Genomic DNA, 21,997 nt, shown 5'->3' with positions numbered 1-21,997 from the left:
CCCACCCCACCCCGGTCCCCACGCCACCTCAGTTCCCCCCATCCCCACCCCGCCCCGGTCCCCACCCCACCCCCATCCCCACCCCACCCTGGTCCCCACCCCACCCCCATCCCCACCCCACCCTGGTCCCCACCCCACCCCCATCCCCACGCCACCCCTGTCCCCACGCCACCTCAGTTCCCCCCATCCCCACCCCACCCCGGTCCCCACCTCACACCCCACCCCGGTCCCCACCCCGCCCCGGTCCCCACCCCACCCCCGTCCCCACCCCACCCCCATCCCCACCCCACCCCTGTCCCCACACTGTCCTGGTCCCCACGCCACCTCAGTCCACACCCCACCCCGGTCCCCACACTGTCCTGGTCCCCACGCCACCTCAGTCCCCCCCATCCCCAGTCCCCACCCTGCCCTGGTCCCCACCCCACACCCCACCCCCCCGTCCCCACACCACCCCTGTCCCCACGCCACCTCAGTCCCCCCCATCCCCACCCCACCCCGGTCCCCACCCCACCCCTGTCCCCACCCCGCCCCGGTCCCCACCCCACCCCCATCCCCACCCCACCCCGGTCCCCACCCCACCCCTGTCCCCACCCCACCCCGGTCCCCACCCCCACACCCCACCCCGGTCCCCACCGCACCCCTGTCCCCACCCCACCCCGGTCCCCACACACCCCTCCCCCGTCCCCACGCCACCTCAGTCCCCCCCATCCCCACCCCGCCCCGGTCCCCACCCCACCCCCATCCCCACCCCGCCCCGGTCCCCACCCCGCCCCGGTCCCCACCCCACCCCCATCCCCATGCCACCTCAGTCTCCCCCATCCCCACCCCACCCCGGTCCCCACCCTCCCCGGTCCCCACCCTCCCCGGTCCCCCCCCCCCCCGTCCCCACCCCACCCACCCCCCTCCTCACGCTGCCCCAGTCCTGCCCCGGTCCCCACTCCACCCTGGTTCTGGATTTGCAGGCACGGAAGGGTTGTGGAACAGTGAGTGAGGAAATTGAGGACGAACTGGACCGTGGGGAGCCCAGTGTTGTTTCCTTGTCCAGAAAACCTCTGCTGGGGACCAGTGGGGGCCAGGGGGAGGCTGGGGGCTCTGGACGGCGGCTGCAGACACCGGCAGGCATGCACACACACACACATCACATGCACACTAATACCACACGCACACGCACGCACGTGCATAGTCACTCACACACACACTCACGTGTACACACTCATTCACACACACAGACGCCCTGCCCTCCCTCCTCAGGACTTGACAGGGAGCAGAAAGAGTTAAGCCTTCTGTGGGAAGACAGTGGTAAACAATTCTCCCCCTCGGCTAAATTAATATGCAAATTCCTAAGCCCCCCACTCCCAGCCCCACCGCCCCCACTCCATCCCGCCTGAATTAGCGAGGTAGAATGCTCCGGCTAATTATGCATTCAAATGAGCAGGCTGCGTTCACGCGGCGCTGAGAGGCTGCGGGGTGATTGTGAGGAGTGGGATTGACATTCCAGCGGCCTTCTGGGACATCTGGGATTGCTCTCCCGTGCACAGCAGGTGCAGCCAGGGGGTGACCGCCAGCCCCCCGGCCGGCCGGGTGGGAGCGGGTGCGGAGCCAGGGTTTGCCCCTCCAGTGCTGCCCGGACCACACAGAAGAAGGGGGGCTGGGGCTCAGGAGGGGGCTCCATACAGAGCAGGACCCACACCCCAACCCATCTCTGCCCTGACACCTAGACATGGACACTATAGGTACAATATCGTGTGTGTGTGTGTGTGTGTGTGTGTGTGCGTGTGTGTGTGCGTGTGTGTGTGCGTACGTGCTTGCATGTGCTGGTACTGGTGTGTGTGTGTGTGTGTGTGTGCGTGTGTGTGTGCGTGCGTGCTTGCATGTGCTGGTACTGGTGTGTGTGTGTGTGTGTGTGTGTGTGCGTGCTTGCATGTGCTGGTACTGGTGTGTGTGTGTGTGTGTGTGTGTGCGTGTGTGTGTGTGTGTGTGCGCGTGCGTGCATGTGCTGGTACTGGTGTGTGTGTGTGTGTGTGTGTGTGCGTGCGTGCGTGCGTGCTTGCATGTGCTGGTACTGGTGTGTGTGTGTGCGTGTGTGTGTGCGTGCGTGCGTGCATGTGCTGGTACTGGTGTGTGTGTGTGTGTGTGTGCGCGTGCGTGCGTGCATGTGCTGGTACTGGTGTGTGTGTGTGTGTGTGTGTGCGTGCTTGCATGTGCTGGTACTGGTGTGTGTGTGTGTGTGTGTGCATGCGTGCTTGCATGTGCTGGTACTGGTGTGTGTGTGTGTGTGTGCGTGTGCGTGTGTGTGTGCGTGCGTGCGTGCATGTGCTGGTACTGGTGTGTGTGTGCGTGTGTGTGTGCGTGCTTGCATGTGCTGGTACTGGTGTGTGTGTGTGTGTGTGTGTGTGCATGTGCGTGTGTGTGTGCGTGCGTGCGTGCATGTGCTGGTACTGGGTTTGAACTCAGGGCCTTGTGATCTTGCTTAGCTTTTTCACTCAGGGCTGGCGCTCTCCCACTTGAACCGCACCTCTACTTCTTGCTGGTTAAGTGGAGACAAGAGTTGCTGGAATTTGTCTGCCTGGGCTGGCATCCAACTTCAACGCTCAGACTCACCTCTTCCTTAGCTAGGTTTGTCGGCATGAGCCTCCAGCCCTGGATAAAAGCGTCACCTCGTAAGTAGGAGCTTGGGCAGCAGGAGGAACAGGACATAGAGACTGCCCGTGCCAGTGGAGGATGTGGTCAGCTGGGAGAGGCAGGCTCAGGAGCCTGGCCGAGAAAGCAGAAGTCCAGCCCCAGATTGCCCGTCTCGGGTGCACCCGGCTCCAGCCAGGCCCCAGTCTCCCCGGCCCACGGCCCCAGACACGGCTTTGGTTTCTCACCCTGGGACCATGCTGTGCTTGCCTCTCCCTCACCTCGGCCTCAGTTACCCGGCCTTCTTGTGCCTGCGGCGGGGTCTGTCACCTGGGCGTGACGTTCCCGGGTGAGATTGTCTCCGCGAAGCTCCTGCAGCTCAGTGTGGTCCTGGGCTTTCAGCAGCACCCAAGCCCCCTGGCCTGACCCTGGTGGGCAGCCTCACTCTCTGTCCATTTGCAAGTCAGTGAAAAGATTGCTGAGCCCCCCCCCCCCCGCCCCGTTCTGCGTGACACTGCCGTGCAGCTACACACAGGAAGGAACTCCTGGTGTGTGGTTGCTTGGGTGGCGCTGGGTCTGAACTCAGGGCACTCCAGCACCAGGCCGTGTCCCCACCTCTTCCGAAAGCTGAGCCCGGCAGCGTGCGAGTTCCTTGAAGGATTCAAACCCAGACCCAAGGCCTACGGGCTCACTGCAAATAGCACCACCACCGCTGTGGTCACCATCACCACCATAGTGTGACCTTCATCAGCACCATCATCATCACCTTGGTTACCACCACAGCCTCTACCATCGCAGCCGTCACCACCACTACCACCATCAGCATCATCTTCATCACCATCATCATCATCTTCATCACCACAGCCTCCACCATTGCAGCCGTCAACATCACCACCATCATCGTCATCACCACCATCATCACCACCATCATCGTCATCTTCACCACCATCATCATCATCACCACCATCATCGTCATCACCACCATCATCATCTTCATCACCACAGCCACCACCGCTACCACCATCACCACCATAAGTCATCACCACCATTATCGTCAGCATCACCACCAGCATTACCACAACACCTATTTTGGATCAGACTGAAAAACAGCTTAAACATTGTCATATTGAATTCCCACAGGACTTTGACATTTGGACTGTGTTCTCAGGTTTACAGATGAAAGAGCTGAGAGACTAAACTTGAAGCTGTATCTTTTCTGGCACCAACTCCCCAAGTTCATAGGCTTATACCTTCCATGGAGAGAGGGCCACTGCTATCCACCGGAGGTCAGAGCCAACAAAGGGGCCTGAGTCACAGCTTGGGAGGGGGAAGGGGGAGGGCGTTGGTGTGGAGAGGTTTACTTCAGAGCAAATCTAAGACTTCCAAGTAATGTGTTTTCAGTTATCAGGATTGCCAAGGAGCACAGTAGCAACTTCAGAGACTCAGATCTCTCCTAGAGTGTCTTAAGAAGCCGAGAGGCATCTGGGTCATTAGCTAAGAGTGTCACAGTTCAACCTAGAATAGGTCTACTTGCCAGGAGGTGGGAATGGGGGGGGGGGGGTAATACCTCAGGATCACCCGGGAGCTACAGGCTATCCAAGACCTTAGTGGGAGAGTTGTCCAGAGACCTGAAAGACCCACAGGACTGGAGTCTGACCGATGGAGGCATGGACAGAGGACGTAGTCCACAAGTCCCGTGACCCAGGCTATATTTCTGGTCCAATTACACCCGTTCCAGCCTGCTTCCCCTCTGTACTTGTGGAGGTTGGGGCTGGATTATTTCCCAGAGATCCTGAAGTGAAGTGCTGTGATTTGAGTCCACAACTCTATCTGTTCATCTGCCCAGCTGTCGGTCCATCCATCTGTCCATCACCCCAGAAACATTCCTGGGACTTGGCATGTGGCACCAGGCCCTCCCACCTACAGAGGAGGAGGGAGCCGGGGCTCAGCCCAACAAGACAAACACCAGGGGGAAGCAGGGGAGACCCAGAGCCGTGTGTGGCCTGGGCTCCGCAGAGTCCGGAGACCCACGGAGCGTCAGATGCGGGCCATGCTCCCCGACCTGTCCGGGAGAAGGATGAAGGCAGCAAGTGTGAGCATTTGCTCCACCAGTGGCCAGCCACGCGGACGGATGGGTGATGTTAAATGTTCATCAGAAGCAATGAGGCTACCGGAATTGCCCATCAAGATGTAACCTGTGATTTGCAGCTTTCTCCTAACACCCAGGGCAGACGCTCAGGGCGGCTGGGGGCTGGATGGCAGGCGGCGGAGGAAGATGAATCACCGGGGAGCTGATCATGGACACCCGCAGCTCCGAGCAGCCCGATGGCAGGGGATAAGTAGAAGTAAACACACAGGCAGATTAATTAGGCCCGGGGTGGGTAGGGTTTGGAGAAAGGCCTGGGCGGTGGGACAGGAAAAAGGGGAGGGGGTCCTTGAGGTGACCTCCAGCCAAGGCCGGCCCTGGGTGTCAGCTGGCCAGGCTTTGCGGCGGTCAGCCACGTTTGTCAGGTGGGCCTGGTCTGGAGGACCATGCATACCACCGCCTGGGCCCGGAGCTGCTGGGAGCCGGAGTCTGGGGCACTTTGTCCCCCTGACGGTGATGCACGGCCCTGCTAATTCACTATGCAAGGCTGTTAATTCTGGCACAGCTGCGGTGGCCGCCCTCCAGGCGCTCGGGAATGCTGGGCTGCGGAGCTCACTACAAATTAACGCCATTTGTTCTGCAGAACATGGTTCATTTCTACACGACACGCACAGCTTCCTACCACACTGGCAGCGTGGCCAGCCCCCTTCCCGCGCGTCCATAGCCCGAGGCTGGGGGAGCCTGGGGGGGGGGACGCCTCCGCCCAGATTCTTGATCCATGAACTTGGAAGAGCTGCAAGTCCATGCCAGAAAAAGTGGTCCTGGGTGATGCCCGGCTCCATCTGCTGGTCCCGTGGGGAGGCTGAGGTGCCAGCCCCAGCAGCAGCCCTGAGCTCTCAGGGAAGCTGGCACACTCCAGCTGGCAAGCATCAAAGTCAGACAGCCGAAGAGACAAAGACTCAACCTAGAGGCCAGATGGAGGCAGGTGGGGGGAGGCCAGTGTGTGCAGGTGTGCAGGTGTGTGCGGGTGTGCCAGGCAGGGAGGGGGTGTGTGGGTGTGTGCGGGTGTATCTGGGTGTGTGCGGGTGTGCCGGGCAGGGAGGTGTGCAGATGTGTGTGGGTGTGTGCGGGTGTGTGCAGGTGTGCGGGTGTGTGGGGTGTGCTGGGCAGGGAGGGTGTGCAGGTGTGTGTGGGTGTGTTTGAATGTGTGCGGGTGTGTCCAGGTGTGTGTGCCAGGCAGGGAGGTGTGCAGGTGTGTGCGGGTGTGTTTGGGTGTGTGCTGGTGTGTCTGGGTGTGCCAGGCAGGGAGGGTATGTGGGTGTGTGGGATGTGCCAGGCAGGGAGGGTGTGTGTGGGTATGCAGGGCAGGGAGGGTGTGTGTGAGTGTGTCTGGGTGTGTCTGGGTGTGCCAGGCAGGGAGGGTGTGCAGGTGTGTGCAGGTGTGTGCAGGTATGTTTGAGTGTGTGTGGGTGTGTCTGAGTGTGCCAGGCAGGGAGAGTGTGCAGGTATGTGCAGGTGTGTGCGGGTGTGTCTGGGTGTGCCAGGCAGGGAGGGTGTGCAGGTGTGTGCAGGTATGTTTGGGTGTGTCTGGGTGTGTCTGGGTGTGCCAGGCAGGGAGGTGTGCGGGTGTGTGCGGGTGTGTGCGGGTGTGTGCGGGTGTGTCTGGGTGTGCCAGGCAGGGAGGGTGTGTCTGGGTGTGTCTGGGTGTGCCAGGCAGGGAGGGTGTGCGGGTGTGTGCAGGTATGTTTGGGTGTGTGCTGGTGTGTCTGGGTGTGCCAGGCAGGGAGGGTGTGCGGGTGTGTGCGAGTGTGTGGGATGTGCCAGGCAGGGAGGGTGTGCGGGTGTGCCAGGCAGGGAGGGTGTGCAGGTGTGCCAGGCAGGGAGGGTGTGCAGGTGTGTGCCGGTGTATGTGGGTGTGTCTGGGTGTGCCGGACAGGGAGGGTAGGTTCTCCCCAGGCAGGTCCTCAGGCAGGTTAAGACTGGGCCTCGTGCACAATGACCGACATACAGCATGGGTGGGGTGAAGCACTGTGCTATACACCCTCTGAACCATTAACAAAGGGCTTAACGTGAGCATGGGGAAACCAAAATGTCCTCTGTGGAGGGGGTGAGCGAGGGGGAGGGGAGATGGACGTGTGGAATGTGTGTGTATGAAAGAGGAAATGGGAAATGTTTGAAGGGTAAGAGGGAGGGAGGGAGGGAGGGAGGGAGGAAGAGAAGAAAGAAAGGAGAGATGGAGAGGGGGGAAGGAGAGGGAGAGAACGAGGGAAAAGGAGAGAAAGGAAGGGAGGGAGGGAGAGAGGGAGAAGGAAGGGAGAGAAAGAGAGGGAGGGGGAGAGAGGGAGACAGAGAGAGGGAGAGAAAGAGGGAGAGAGAGGGGAAGAGAGAGGGAGAGAAAGAGGGAGAGGGAGGGAGGGAGGGGGAAGGAAGAGAAGGCAGGAAAGGGAGAGAAAGGAAGGGAGGGAGGGAGGGAGGGGAGGGCGCCTGGCTGTATAGTTCAGTCTTGCCCTGGCTTCCTTGCTCAGCCCTGAGCTGGGGACTTGCGGTGGTGGCTCACTGCCTGGCTCTGTGGTTGGAGACCTGGGCTGCCTTTCCAGGCCTCCCTCTGTCTCGCGGCACCTCGCCTTTCTCCTTGCTTCAGTGTCGCCGGGGCCCGGAGCATGGCTGCGCCCTGAGCGCCCCACAGCTGCCCTCCCACAGCCAAAACCTGCAGCCCAAGGGCCCCGGGGCTCCCGGAGGACAGACGGCCAGCCAGACCTGTGTCCAGAGGAAGAGGGCAGAGCCCCTGGTGGGGGCCCAGCCCACGTCTTTGGGGAGGGGTCGCGGCCGGTCTGAGTGCTCCCGGCTTTGCAGCCCCTCACTGCCAACGGTGCAGAGCCGTCCCGCATCGGGGTTCTTCCGGGAGGCACCTGCACTGGAAGCATCAGCAGCTGCAGGTACCGCTGGGTCCTCCACGGCAGGAGTGGCCAGGAGGCCACCGGACCCCCGGTGCCTAGGCAGGCTCTCCTGCCCGCGAGTGCGTTTGGGCCGGGTACCAAGGCATATGCTGTCCACACAGGGTGGCCGGAGTCCTCACACAGAGGAGGGGGCCCAGACCCAGAGAGGAGGATCACCAGCAAGAAGCAGAGCCGGCCGACCGCGAGCCACACCCGCGGCGCGTAGCCCTGCCCCACGGCCTCTCCCCAGACCCCACCTGGCCAGCTCAAGAGGGTGGACAGCCGGGGACAGGGTGGGAGACGATGCCCACACTGTGCATCCTCAGACCTGGTCGGGAAGCCCGAGACCAGCAGGGCCGGGGCTTCCTCACCAGCAGATGGCGGCCAGGGTCCTCGGGGGGCAACACAGGGCCGGGGTGCCCGGCATAACTTCCAAAGGCAGCATTGGGTGTTCCCTCTACGTGAAGCAACTCAGCCTCATACCCAGAGCCTGGCATCGGGGAGAGAACGGATGGAAGGCCGCCAGGCCGCCGCACACAAGAAGGGCCTGGAGAATCGGGCTGAGTTGGGTGAAGCAAGGGGGGGGGGGGGGTAGCCTCCTTCCTTCCCTGGGCTCACAGAGTAAGAAGGAGAATCTCCAGGCCCACTCGGCCCATGGGGTGGCCAGGCCTGAGCTGGGAAGCCCTCCGGCTCTGCAGATTCTGGGGTCTAGATGATGCACTAAGACGCTGGCCCTGAGCTCGGGTCCTGAGCGTGGCGGCTCCGTGACGGGGTCGGGGAGCCTCAGCAGACCCTGTCCTTCACAGGGAAAGGGTAGAGCTTGGTGTGGACTGGAGCTGGGGGAGGAGTGGACACTGTCCACTCAGGACTGGCGTGGACTGGAGCTGGGGGAGGGGTGGACACTGTCCACTCAGGACTGGCGTGGACTGGAGCTGGGGGAGGGGTGGACACTGTCCACTCCTGGCTTTGGGGCCGGTACCCGGGCCCCCGGGCCAGACGGCTGCAGACAGCGTTCAAGTGGAGAGGCGGAATGGCTCGTGAATACTGCATCAGGAGCAGTGTAGGGTAGGGAAGCAAGAGGCCAGAGCGCAGCAGCCAGAGAAGCAGGCACTGTGGAAGGTGGGGTTTAGAGGGAGGGAAGAGGTGGAGGGGAAGAGGTGGAGGGCGGGTGCTGGCCTCCTGCTGGCTGCCCTCCCAGGTGCTCTGCGCACAGGGCAGAGGGAAGCAGCAGGGCCGCTCTCAGGCCAGCGGGCCTCAGGTGCCCTGTTCTTCCTGCCCTAGGGGCAGCTAGGGACAAGACAGAGGGGCTTGATGTCCCTGCCCGGCGGCAGCCCAAGGGAGCGGGTCCTGAGGCATCTGCAGCTGGCAGGGCTGGGGCCAGGCAGTGCTGCAAAGGGCCAGACGCTGCACCTAGGCTGGCCGGAGCAGCGGCACCCACGGGGTCTGGGTGGGAAGTGGGCAGGGGGGCTCTGCCCACACACAGCTGTGGAATGAGACAGTGGTGAGGCCCAGCATCATGGTGGCTGGCCACCTGCAGCCACTGGGCACTCAAACCAGGGCTCCTTGACCGGGCCAGCACCAGCCCTGCTAGGAGGACACTGGACCAGGGAACCATGCCAAGATGAGTAGAGGGAGAAGCCAGACTCTTCCAGGGCCTGTGTAGGTGGTCAGTAGTGCCACCACAGTCAGTTCTACTGGGTCCTGTCCACACATGATCCACACATGACCCCTGAGCTGGGTCCTGTCCACACATGATCCACACATGACCCCTGAGCTGGGTCCTGTCCACACATGATCCACACATGACCCCTGAGCTGGGTCCTGTCTACACACATGATCCATACATGACTCCTGAGCTGGGTCCTGTCCACACACATGATCTCTGAGCTGGGTCCTGTCCACACACATGATCCATACATGACTCCTGAGCTGGGTCCTGTCCACACACATGATCCACACATGACCCCTGAGCTGGGTCCTGTCCACACACATGATCCACACATGACCCCTGAGCTGGGTCCTGTCCACACACATGATCCACACATGACCCCTGAGCTGGGTCCTGTCCACACACATGATCCACACATGACCCCTGAGCTGGGTCCTGTCTACACACATGATCTATATATGACCTCTGAGCTGGGTCCTGTCCACACACATGATCCACACATGACCCCTGAGCTGGGTCCTGTCCACACACATGATCCACACATGGCCTCTGAGCTGGGTCCTGTCCACACACATGATCCACACATGACCCCTGAGCTGGGTCCTGTCCACACACATGATCCACACATGATCCCTGATCTGGGTCCTGTCAACACATGATCCACACATGACCCCTGAGCTGGGTCCTATCTACACACATGATCCACACATGACCTCTGAGCTGGGTCCTGTCCACACACATGAGCCACACATGACCCCTGAGCTGGGTCCTGTCCACACACGGTCCACACCGGATCCACCTGGTCCTGGGAGCTGATGGCTAGAGTGCTCAACTTCCTGGACGCCCCAGTCCTGGAGAAGGGTCCGGGGAGACTGCTGGGTCCTGGGCCCGAGGGCAGGGAGTGCTGGGCTGGTCGTCCTCAGACAACCATTTCCATCCGTCAGAAGGCCCTTGGGCTGGCGCCTGCGGTGTAGAAGGCCTGGCCTAGGACCACCCAGGGTTTTCACAGGGAAGCTGCCATACCACGAGGCTCCAGCCAGACGCTGGGGACTAAACCAGGTGGCAGAGGGGAGCCTGCCTGGTGGGGCGGCGGTTTGTTCCCGGTTCCCGGGTAGTGGCCTGGTCAGAGGCCGGTGGCTTGTTCCTGGAAGTCCTTCCTGGCTGCCCAAGGGAGCCCCCATCGGGCCTACCACCAGGCCTCTGGGGCTCGTGGGGGAACCTCCTTCTCCCTCTGGACTTGCCGGACTCAGACCCGGTGTCCTCTCGTCGATACCGCCGCCCGCCCCGGTCTTGATCCCAGGCCCCTGCCGTGCCTCTCTGGGGAGGCTCTGCACGCTGGGTTCCACCCCCGAGCTCCTGAAGCCTAACTCTCCTGGGATCACCCGAATCCACCTGCATGCCTAGCCCCCCATCGTCTTTCTGGGACTAAACTGCCCTCCCGGAGCATTTCACTAGGACGGAGGCCAGCACACACCCAGCACTGCCACAGAGCCCCCGCTGTGCCGATCCCCCTTCCCGGGCCAGCCTGGCCGGCTGACCAGGGTGGGGAGGAAGGGAAGGAGGGCTCGCTGGCCTGGCTCTCCCGAGGAAGGGCGGCCGCGCCCAGGGGCTCTCTAACACCCACAGCCCTGCCCTCCACACAGCTCACTTGGAGCCACCGCGCCACAGCAGGCCCCACACTCTGCGCTCCGATGGCCCTGGGCAGTGGACAGGGCCTCATCCTGGAGCCGCTGGGAAAGCCTCAGCCCCAGCTCCTCCCCTTCCAGCCCAGCCCGCCGGTGCCTCGGCAGCTGGCTCCTCGGCACTGGCACCGGCACTGCGTGCGATGGCACATTTGGCTCCGGTCCCATCAATCTGCACACACTTGTGAAGGTGCCAAGCCAGACTGGGCAAGGCCGGGGCTCTGGGAAGAAGGCGGGGGGGGGAGGGGGGAGGAGCATCTTCGGAAGCTCCAGGACCCTCTGGTGTAGCCCCAGTCCCCCAACCCAGCCTACCTTGGGGACCTTGAAAACTAAAGCAGAGAGGACCCGTCCCTGGGAACCGGCAGGGCACGCAGCCAAGGCAATGCAGCCTTGAGACCCTGTGGGCACAGCTGCGGTCGCTGCCCATCCCCAGGTCCCCCCAAGTCGGGCCTCCCCCCCATCCTGCCGCCCGGGGGCCGGTAAAGACCACCTGTGTGGACAGCGGGCATCCCAGCTCCAGAGCCAGCCACTGACCCGGAGACTACCCCATCCACAGAAGTGGCCTGGACACAAGGGAGCCCAGACCCCTTCCAGACACAGCTCCCCAGCTGCTATGCCGGGCCCCCCCAAGTCCCACCCGGCCCCGCTGACACCCTGATGCTACAGATACCAGGGGCCCATGTGCCCATTACCTGTGCTGTGCCCACCGCCCCGCCGTCCGCCTGCTCGAGCCGGTCCTGGGCAACACCGCCGACACTGCCGCCTCCCAGCACGCGCCGCCAGAGGTGCTCTGTGGGTTTGTGCGTGAGTTCCAGCCTTCACACACGCTGGCACACGTTGGTGGCAAGCGTCCATCTTCCCCCGCACCCATCCTCACCTCCGCCGCCTCCAGAGCCTCCGGAGGCCCCGCGGTGCCCGCGCAGACGGGACTTGGCACGGACGGCGCCCGCCTCCGCAGCTGAGGACAGCCGAGCTTCTTTTTTCTGTATTTTAAACACACACTTACTCTCGCACGCACATGCCGAGCCCCCGCCCAGCCACACTCTCCCCTTCTGCCGAGCATAGACCCAGCCAAGAAAGCGCCACCGTGCTGGTGACGCAGGGCTGGGAGCTTCACGCGCAGGGCAGGCTCAGCCCGCGCCGTCCCTGCCCGTGCCCACTGCTCCCGCTTACGCATACCACCAAGAAGGGGGGGGAGGAAACTCAAATTCATGTCACATTTTGGAGCCTCCTGATTGGATGCACCTTTTTACTGGTAAGATCCTTCTGAGCATGCTCCGGCCCTGACCGCCCTGGCCCCTGTCCAGCCGCTGGCCCTCCCACTGCCCCACCACCACTGCCCTCTGGCCAGCACGCTGCCCTGCTGCAGTGACCGTGCCCAGCACCTGTCCTGGAGGCATGTATGTGCTGCGTGTCGGGACTGTCATACACACCCGGACAAGTGGCCATGACCAACACGGCCTGTCTGCTGTGCTGACAGGCTGGGAGCTACAGGACCGGGGTTGCAGGTGGCCTTGGGCACAACTCCGGGTTCTGATCCAAGTCTAGGGAGGCCATGGAGGCCAAGGGGTCACGCAGGAGCCCAGGATCATCACCCAGGACAGCAGCGTGGCATTGCCCGCTGCCGGCTGCCCGCTCTGTGCACTTTCGTTTTCTCCTTTCTGGGTGGAGCTCCAATTTTGTTCACCTTTTAGAACCCTCTGGACAGAATGAGGTAGGCTCCTCAGGTCTCGGGGACAAGGTGACCTTGATGATGGGGACAGGACCAGTGGTCACATGGAGTTCCCCAGCTTTGCCCCTCCCCCTTTCTGAGGCTCTGGAGACTGACACTAGGGCTGATGTCCTGAGGACAGTCACCTGGGCAGGGTGGAGGAGGCCAGGGCAGCTGGACTTGCTCCCCCAGCAGCTCCTCCTCAGCTCCAGACTCTGCCCCCAGCAGCTCCTCCTCCACAGCTCCAGACTCTGCCCCCAGTACCTCCTCCTCAGCTCAAGACTCTGCCCCCAGCACCTCCTCCTCCTCAGCTCCAGACTCTGCCCCCAGCACCTCCTCCACAGCTCCAGACTCTGCCCCCAGCACCTCCTCCTCCACAGCTCCAGACTCTGCCCCCAGCACCTCCTCCACAGCTCCAGACTCTGCCCCCAGCACCTCCTCCTCCTCAGCTCCAGACTCTGCCCCCAGCACCTCCTCCTCAGCTCCAGACTCTGCCCCCAGCAGCTCCTCCACAGCTCCAGACTCTGCCCCCAGCACCTCCTCCTCCACAGCTCCAGACTCTGCCCCCAGCAGCTCCTCCTCCACAGCTCCAGACTCTGCACCCAGCAGCTCCTCCTCCACAGCTCCAGACTCTGCCCCCAGCAGCTCCTCCTCAGCTCCAGACTCTGCCCCCAGCAGCTCCTCCACAGCTCCAGACTCTGCCCCCAGCACCTCCTCCTCCACAGCTCCAGACTCTGCCCCCAGCAGCTCCTCCTCCACAGCTCCAGACTCTGCACCCAGCACCTCCTCCTCCACAGCTCCAGACTCTGCCCCCAGCACCTCCTCCACAGCTCCAGACTCTGCCCCCAGCACCTCCTCCTCAGCTCAAGACTCTGCCCCCAGCACCTCCTCCTCCTCAGCACCAGACTCTGCCCCCAGCACCTCCTCCTCCACAGCTCCAGACTCTGCCCCCAGCACCTCCTCCTCCTCAGCACCAGACTCTGCCCCCAGCAGCTCCTCCTCAGCTCAAGACTCTGCCCCCAGGACCTCCTCCTCCTCAGCTCCAGACTCTGCCCCCAGCACCTCCTCCTCCTCAGCTCCAGACTCTGCCCCCAGCACCTCCTCCTCCACAGCTCCAGACTCTGTCCCCAGCACCTCCTCCACAGCTCCAGACTCTGCCCCCAGCACCTCCTCCTCAGCACCAGACTCTGCCCCCAGCACCTCCTCCTCAGACCCAGACTCTGCCCCCAGGACCTCCTCCTCCTCAGCACCAGACTCTGCCCCCAGCACCTCCTCCTCCTCAGCTCCAGACTCTGCCCCCAGCACCTCCTCCACAGCTCCAGACTCTGTTCCCAGCACCTCCTCCTCAGCTCCAGACTCTGCCCCCAGCACCTCCTCCTCAGACCCAGACTCTGCCCCCAGCACCTCCTCCTCAGACCCAGACTCTGCCCCCAGCACCTCCTCCTCCACAGCTCCAGACTCTGCCCCCAGCACCTCCTCCACAGCTCCAGACTCTCCCCCCAGCACCTCCTCCTCCACAGCTCCAGACTCTGTCCCCAGCACCTCCTCCTCAGCTCCAGATTCTGCCCCCAGCACCTCCTCCACAGCTCCAGACTCTGCCCCCAGCACCTCCTCCACAGCTCCAGACTCTGCCCCCAGCACCTCCTCCTCCTCAGCTTCAGACTCTGCCCACAGCACCTCCTCCTCCTCAGCACCAGACTCTGCCCCCAGCACCTCCTCCTCCTCAGCACCAGACTCTGCCCCCAGCACCTCCTCCTCCACAGCTCCAGACTCTGCCCCCAGCACCTCCTCCTCAGACCCAGACTCTGCCCCAGCACCTCCTCCTCCTCAGCTCCAGATTCTGCCCCCAGCACCTCCTCCTCAGCACCAGACTCTGCCCCCAGCACCTCCTCCTCCACAGCTCCAGACTCTGCCCCCAGCACCTCCTCCACAGCTGCAGACTCTGCCCCCAGCAGCTCCTCCTCCTCAGCACCAGACTCTGCCCCCAGCACCTCCTCCTCCTCAGCTCCAGACTCTGACCCCAGCACCTCCTCCACAGCTCCAGACTCTGCCCCAGCACCTCCTCCTCCTCAGCTCCAGATTCTGCCCCCAGCACCTCCTCCTCAGCACCAGACTCTGCCCCCAGCACCTCCTCCTCCACAGCTCCAGACTCTGCCCCCAGCACCTCCTCCACAGCTCCAGACTCTGCCCCCAGCACCTCCTCCTCCACAGCTCCAGACTCTGCCCCCAGCACCTCCTCCTCATCTCCAGACTCTGCCCCCAGCACCTCCTCCTCCACAGCACCAGACTCTGCCCCCAGCACCTCCTCCTCAGCTCCAGACTCTGCCCCCAGCACCTCCTCCTCCTCAGCACCAGACTCTGCCCCCAGCACCTCCTCCTCCTCAGCATCAGACTCTGCCCCCAGCACCTCCTCCTCCTCAGCACCAGACTCTGCCCCCAGCACCTCCTCCTCCTCAGCTCCAGATTCTGCCCCCAGCACCTCCTCCTCAGCACCAGACTCTGCCCCCAGCACCTCCTCCTCCACAGCTCCAGACTCTGCCCCCAGCACCTCCTCCACAGCTCCAGACTCTGCCCCCAGCACCTCCTCCTCCTCAGCACCAGACTCTGCCCCCAGCACCTCCTCCTCCTCAGCATCAGACTCTGCCCCCAGCACCTCCTCCTCCTCAGCACCAGACTCTGCCCCCAGCACCTCCTCTTCCTCAGCACCAGACTCTGCCCCCAGCACCTCCTCCTCAGCACCAGACTCTGCCCCCAGCACCTCCTCCTCCACAGCTCCAGACTCTGCCCCCAGCACCTCCTCCTCAGCACCCTGCATTCTTGGGGCCACTGGACAGGGCTCTCCAGGCGCCTTCCGCAGGGCCTTCCTTCACTATTCTTTTGTTAGTGTGGTGAACCATACACGATGTGAAAGTCACCGTGGTGCAATCTTGTGCACAAGTTGGTGCTGAGCACAGTCACGGTGCGGTGAGGCCTCGAACAGGCGGGCGGCAGCCAGGAATCCCTGGACCTGCAGCCACAGACCGTCGCTTGGGGACATGGGGAGACCACAATGGCCACGCTTGGTCCACCACGGCCACACAGACCCCACCACGGCCACGGCCACCCCCCTCACCTGCCCCCCCCGGCTCCCCCAACACATAATCAAGGTTGGAACCCCCCAGCTGGACAAACGTTGGAGGGTGCACGTCTTCCGGAGGGAATGAGGGAGTGTGTGTGCGTTATGCGTGCACGTGTATGCATATATGTGTTTAAAGTGTCAGTTCCACGTGGCACCCATGTTCAGTCCCGCGGTCTCTGCCACTGTTCATCTCTAGGCAGTCAAGTGTGGCCTCGTCACCCTCCCCACCAGAGGACCCGGGCTGTCTCCACAGCCCTGCTCCCCACCACGAGCCTCGCCCCTGCCCGGTGGTAGGAAGTATCAAGTCCAACTTGCCACCCACTCCCCCAGGCACCGGGGCAGTGCTGTGCGGACAGAGACACCACCAGAAACGACATGCCCGAGGCCCGACAGACGCTGCGAGTCCTGTCCACTCCTCCTAGGCAGGGCCTAGCACAACCAGGGAGTCTCCGACAGAGACTCCAGCAAGAAGACAGTCATGCAGGCCACAGGCCCACAGCCTCAGGCCAGAGGAAAGAGGAAGGGAGGCTGGGAGCAGACTGGCCCTGGGAGTTTCCCAGCCACCCTGCTGCACACCCAGAAATGTGGGCCGAGTCTCTGACCTTCCCCACCCACCCCAGACCGCAGGACAGCAGGGCAGCTGTCACCCGGGGAATTCCTGCAGGAAAGGAGGACGCCCCAAAGCCCTGGCTGCCCAAGGGGCGCCCTGGCCTGGTGGGAGGTCAGGCGGAGGAGAGGTTGGGAAGGGTGGAGGTCCACAGGGGTGGAGGCCGGCAGGGGTGGAGGCCGGCAGGGGTGGATGGAGGCCTTCTCTGGGCCTCAGCCAGGTCAGGCCCTGGTCCTGGCTGTTGTGCTGAGCCAGGGAGCCCTGGCTACTGTACCCCTCCATCCTGGGCCGAGCCCCAGAGGCCCCCAGTCCCTCTGCCTCCACAGGCTGGCACCCGGTGCGTCCAGGCCTCCGGGAGCTGTGCTGGCCTTGCAGGGGAGCCCTGAGCTCCGTGCCTCAGCCTCCGGCCCTCCCCTCCCCGGGCTCACGCTCCCTTTGGCGCTGGTGGCTCAGGGAGGATGTGCTTCCCACGTGCGTGGGCCTTCTGGGCCCACAAACCTCCACTGTGAACAGCAGCACTGGGCCACCCCTCCACGCCTCTCCTGAGCCCGGCCCGGCGGTGCTGGAGAGGTGCCCTGACTGACATCCCAGGAAGACACGCGGGCCTGAGCATGGCCAGGGCTACGCCCCACAGGAGGCCCCGCCGCAGCCAGGCCTGCCGGTCCTGCCCCCGCCCCCATGGGAGGGCATCACTGAGTCAGCGTGGCCTCGGGGCTCCGTGGGCCCAGCTCCAGCCCCGGCAGTAGCCCAGGGGCCTGGGAACTCTGCGGCTTGTGAGATCCCAGGGCCTGGGCTGTGGCCAGGCCAGGCCACGTGCTGGAGGCTGACCCTCGTATGGCTCTGGGGGCTCCCAGGGCTCAGGCACCTGGGGCTGGCCCGGCCGCCACAGCGTGGAAGCAAGCGCTGCTGCGTGGGTGTCGGAACGTTCCACACAGAGGGCCGGCCGCCACCTGCTCCTGCAGCCGGGAAGTGAAATTGCTGCCGGCCTCCGCTGGGTGTGGTGGGTGAGAGACCTTGGGTCCTTTCCGCAGATGCTCAAGGTGGTGTGAGACCAGGCTTTTCTGAGACCGCCCGGCAGCTGGAGGCAGAGAACAGACGGGGCTGGAGACCTCCCCAGCCCACCCCGCTGAGACCCGCCGCTGCCCACGGCCGCCAGCCTGCGGAGGAGGGCCGACAGGCCGCACCCTGGTCCATCGGAGGGCCTCCGAGCCTGCCAGGCAGTGCTGCCCCACCGCGGCTTCCAGCAAGACATCTGTGCGGTCAGAGGTTTTCTATCCCACGGATGCTGACGCTGCAGCCAATGTTGACCTGGATCGCACAGACCCGAGCGGTCTCTCTGCGCACCTTGCATCTCCTCTCCTCCCAGCCCTGCAGGCCGCATCCCTGGGCCTGAGCTGGGGGCCTATAACACAAAAGGTGCGGGAGGGGAGGGGGGTGGGGGGGAGGTGGGAAGGGATGGGAAGGGGAAACAAAGGAGGAGGCAAAAGTGCTTGATAAGAAATGCGCTCATGGGCTGGGAAGGTGGCTCAGTGGTAGAGCACTTGCTTTGCATGCCTGAGGCCCTGGGTTCGATTCCTCAGCCCCACAGAAGCAAAAAGAAAAAAGCCGGAAGTGGCGCTGTGGCTCAAGTGGTTTAGCACTAGCCTTGAGCTGAAGAGCTGAGGGACAGCACCCAGGCCCAGAGTTCAGGCCCCACGACCGGACCCCCCCCCAAAAAAAAAAGAAATGCACTCATTACCTTGCCCATGTAATTGTAACCCCTCTGTACAGTATTTTCACAATAAAATACTTACTTTAAAAAAGTGCCAGGGTGTCTCCCCGCTCTCTGCCAAGGGCACGCTCCTCAGGAATAGTGGTTCTGTCCAAGGCCAAAGCGGGCTGGGAGCCGGGTGGGAAGGGACTTGGGGGGACCCAGCAGGGCCTGGAGCAGGTTGCACAGGGACAGTGCTTCTACGCTGCAGACAGACTGGCACCGGGCCTGCTCCAGACCTCCGCGGGCCGGGAACAGGGACTGCTCAGCGCCAGCGATGATTACACCCAGGTGTCCCCCCTGCTCAGGGTGAGTGACCTCTGGGGAGCATTTAAATTAAAACCACGAGGGTGGAGACGTGTTCCCAGGACCAGCTTCCGGGAGTGGAGGAGGGAGCGGGGAGCAGGGAGGAGGGAGGAGCCGGTCTCCTCTGGAAGTCGGACGGCCTCAGCTGGCCCAGCAGAGCCCAGCAGACCACGCCTGCTCAGGGAGCTGCAAACAGCTAGCCTGCCGGTGGACCGATGGCTGGCCCAGGAACTGATGACAGCTGACAACTATCGTTCTGGGAGTTCTTCCACCAAGCGCTGCCAGCCCGGCTGTGAGTCAGGCCAGCGCCCGGGCTGAGCCCTGCTCCCTCTCTAGGTCAGGCATGGCAGAGGACCGGACGCGGGGCTGGCAGCACAGCCAGCAGGAAGCCAGTGGAGCTTGGAGCAGGGCTGGGGGAGAGCACGATCCACACCAGGATTTCAGGGACTCTCAGCTGGCTGCACACCGTGGGCAGAGCCCTGTGATCCCGAAACACTCCTCCAGGATGCTGTTCTCACAGCTGTAACCCGCAGCCCCACCCGCGTCTGGGTCCCGGCTGGGGGCTGCAGGGGCCCCGGACCACAGCCTCACCTTGGGCCTGGGTGCTGCACTCAAGGCGAGCGTTCTACCACTTGAGCCACTATTTGCAGTTTTCTGGTGGTTCACTGGAGATAAGAGTCTCATGGACTTTCCTGCCCGGGCTAGTTTTGGACTGCGATCCTCAGATCTCAGCCTCCTGAGTAGCTAGGATTACCAGCAGGAGCCACAGGCACCGGCTTTGCTTTTATTTTGGTGTTGGCACTGTGGCTTGTCCTCTGGGGTACCACGCTGGGGCTCGAGACCCTGGACCAGGCTGCTGGCTCCACCACGGCCCAGGCCCGGCACCGCATGCGCCCCAACGCGGCTCCACAGCTCTGCGGACAAAAGGTGCAGCCTGGGAAGTACGTTGGTGCTGGAGCTGCCGGAGGACAGGCAGGAGCAGATTGAAGGCTTGGAGACAAGTCAGATTTCCAGTCTCCAAGAGACACGTGCCCACCACAGGCAGCCGGTGACGCCGGTGGGTGCAGTGGTGCAGGCTTCATCTCAACTGCTGGGGGGTGGAGAGGGGAGGGGAGGGCCGGGTCACCTCTGGCAGCTGCCTCACCGAGAGCTGGCAGCCGGGCCGCAGCCATGGGTGAGAACACAAGCTGGCATCCGCTGCAGAGACCCACAGGGCTGGCACTCGGGCAGCTTCACCCTACGAGGTTTTGATGCACAGCTCCAAGGAGGGTGCCCGGGGCTTCGCCCAGGCTGTGAGCGCCAAGGCCCGGGAGGGGCAGGGCCTCCGTGGGGTTGCGAGGCGTTCCAAGATTCTCATCCACTTGCCCTGGCCTCCGGCCATAGAGGGAGAGGGTGGGCGAGGGTGGGCAGGGAGCCCCATGTCCCGGCCACTCAGACCCTCCACCAGGCTGCTGAGGGTCCATTCCCCGGATGGGGAGAGCTGGAGGCAGGAAGTGGGAGGGGCCACAAAGTGGGAGGGAGACCACAGGCCCGACTGGAATCTCAGCCTCGCTGACGGTCCTGGGCCTGTGGTCTCTCCCCCAAGGCACCGCAGGGAGCAAACTGTCAGTGACACCCTGGGCTGCTCCCCTCCCCACAAGCAGCTGCTCCACAGCCTGCAGAAGAGAAACACGCGCAATGCGTTCACAGCTTTTGAAAGCTCCCTTCATGAGCAAGCTGCTGCCAGCCAGAGCCACACAGCCCTCAGATAAGCAGGGGGGACCCCATTCCCCCGGCCGTGTGGGCTCATTAAGCTGGAGGTGAGAAGCATCTGATGGAGGGGGCAGCAGCCCTTCACAGGATGCTCTGCCAGGAGTGTGTGTGTGTGTGCACGGTGTGTGTGCGCGGTGTGTGTGTGTGGTGTGTGTGTGTGCGTGTGTGCGGTGTGTGTGTGGTATGTGTGTGTGTGTGCGTGTGTGCGGTTTGTGTGTGTGGTGTGTGTGGTGTGTGTGTGTGGTGTGTGCGGTGTGTGCGGTGTGTGTGTGTGGTGTGTGTGTGTGCGCGGTGTGTGTGTGTGGTGTGTGCGGTGTGTGTGTGTGGTGTGTGTGTGCGCGGTGTGTGTGTGTGGTGTGTGCGGTGTGTGTGTGTGGTGTGTGTGGTGTGTGTGTGTGGTGTGTGTGTGCGGTGTGTGTGTGTGCGCGGTGTGTGTGTGTGGTGTGTGCGGTGTGTGTGGTGTGTGTGTGTGGTGTGTGTGTGGTGTGTGTGGTGTGTGTGTGCGGTGTGTGTGATGTGTGCGGTGTGTGTGGTGTGTGCGGTGTGTGTGGTGTATGCGGTGTGTGTGTGCGGTGTGTGTGTGCGGTGTGTGCGGTGTGTGTGTGTGGTGTGTGTGGTGTGTGTGTGTGGTGTGTGTGTGCGGTGTGTGTGTGTGCGCGGTGTGTGTGTGTGGTGTGTGCGGTGTGTGCGGTGTGTGTGTGTGGTGTGTGTGTGTGCGCGGTGTGTGTGTGTGGTGTGTGCGGTGTGTGTGTGTGGTGTGTGTGTGCGCGGTGTGTGTGTGTGGTGTGTGCGGTGTGTGTGTGTGGTGTGTGTGGTGTGTGTGTGTGGTGTGTGTGTGCGGTGTGTGTGTGTGCGCGGTGTGTGTGTGTGGTGTGTGCGGTGTGTGTGGTGTGTGTGTGTGGTGTGTGTGTGCGGTGTGTGTGTGCGGTGTGTGTGTGTGGTGTGTGTAGTGTGTGTGTGGTGTGTGCGCGGTGTGTGTGTGTGGTGTGTGCGGTGTGTGTGGTGTGTGTGTGTGGTGTGTGCGGTGTGTGTGTGTGGTGTGTGTGGTGTGTGTGTGTGGTGTGTGTGTGCGGTGTGTGTGTGTGCGCGGTGTGTGTGTGTGGTGTGTGCGGTGTGTGTGGTGTGTGTGTGTGGTGTGTGTGGTGTGTGTGTGCGGTGTGTGTGGTGTGTGTGTGTGGTGTGTGTGGTGTGTGTGTGCGGTGTGTGTGGTGTGTGCGGTGTGTGTGGTGTGTGCGGTGTGTGTGGTGTATGCGGTGTGTGTGTGCGGTGTGTGTGTGTGGTGTGTGTGTGTGCGGTGTGTGTGTGTGGTGTGTGTGTGTGCGGTGTGTGTGTGTGGTGTGTGTAGTGTGTGTGTGGTGTGTGCACGGTGTGTGTGTGGTGTGTGTGGTGTGTGTGTGCGGTGTGTGTGTGTGTGGTGTGTGGTGTGTGTGCGGTGTGTGCGGTGTGTGTGGTGTGTGCGGTGTGTGTGTGCAGTGTGTGCAGTGTGTGTGGTGTGTGTGCGGTGTGTGTGCGGTGTGTGTGTGGTGTGTGCAGTGTGTGTACATGTGCAGTGTGTGTGTGGTGTGTGTGTGTGCGGTGTGTGTGTGGTGTGTGTGTGTGGTGTGTGTGGTATGTGCGGTGTGTGTGTGTGTGGTGTGTGTGTGTGGTGGGTGCGGTGTGTGTGCAGTGTGTGTGTGTGCGGTGTGTGTGTGTGCGGTGTGTGTGTGGTGTGTGCGGTGTGCGTGTATTGTGTGTGCGGTGTGTGTGTGTGTGGTGTGTGTG

The sequence above is a fragment of the Dipodomys spectabilis genome, unplaced genomic scaffold (genome assembly GCF_019054845.1).
Source record: "Dipodomys spectabilis isolate Male_0828 unplaced genomic scaffold, ASM1905484v1 ptg000318l, whole genome shotgun sequence".
Lineage (NCBI taxonomy): Eukaryota > Metazoa > Chordata > Mammalia > Rodentia > Heteromyidae > Dipodomys > Dipodomys spectabilis.
Note: the sequence above shows the minus strand (reverse complement) of the source record.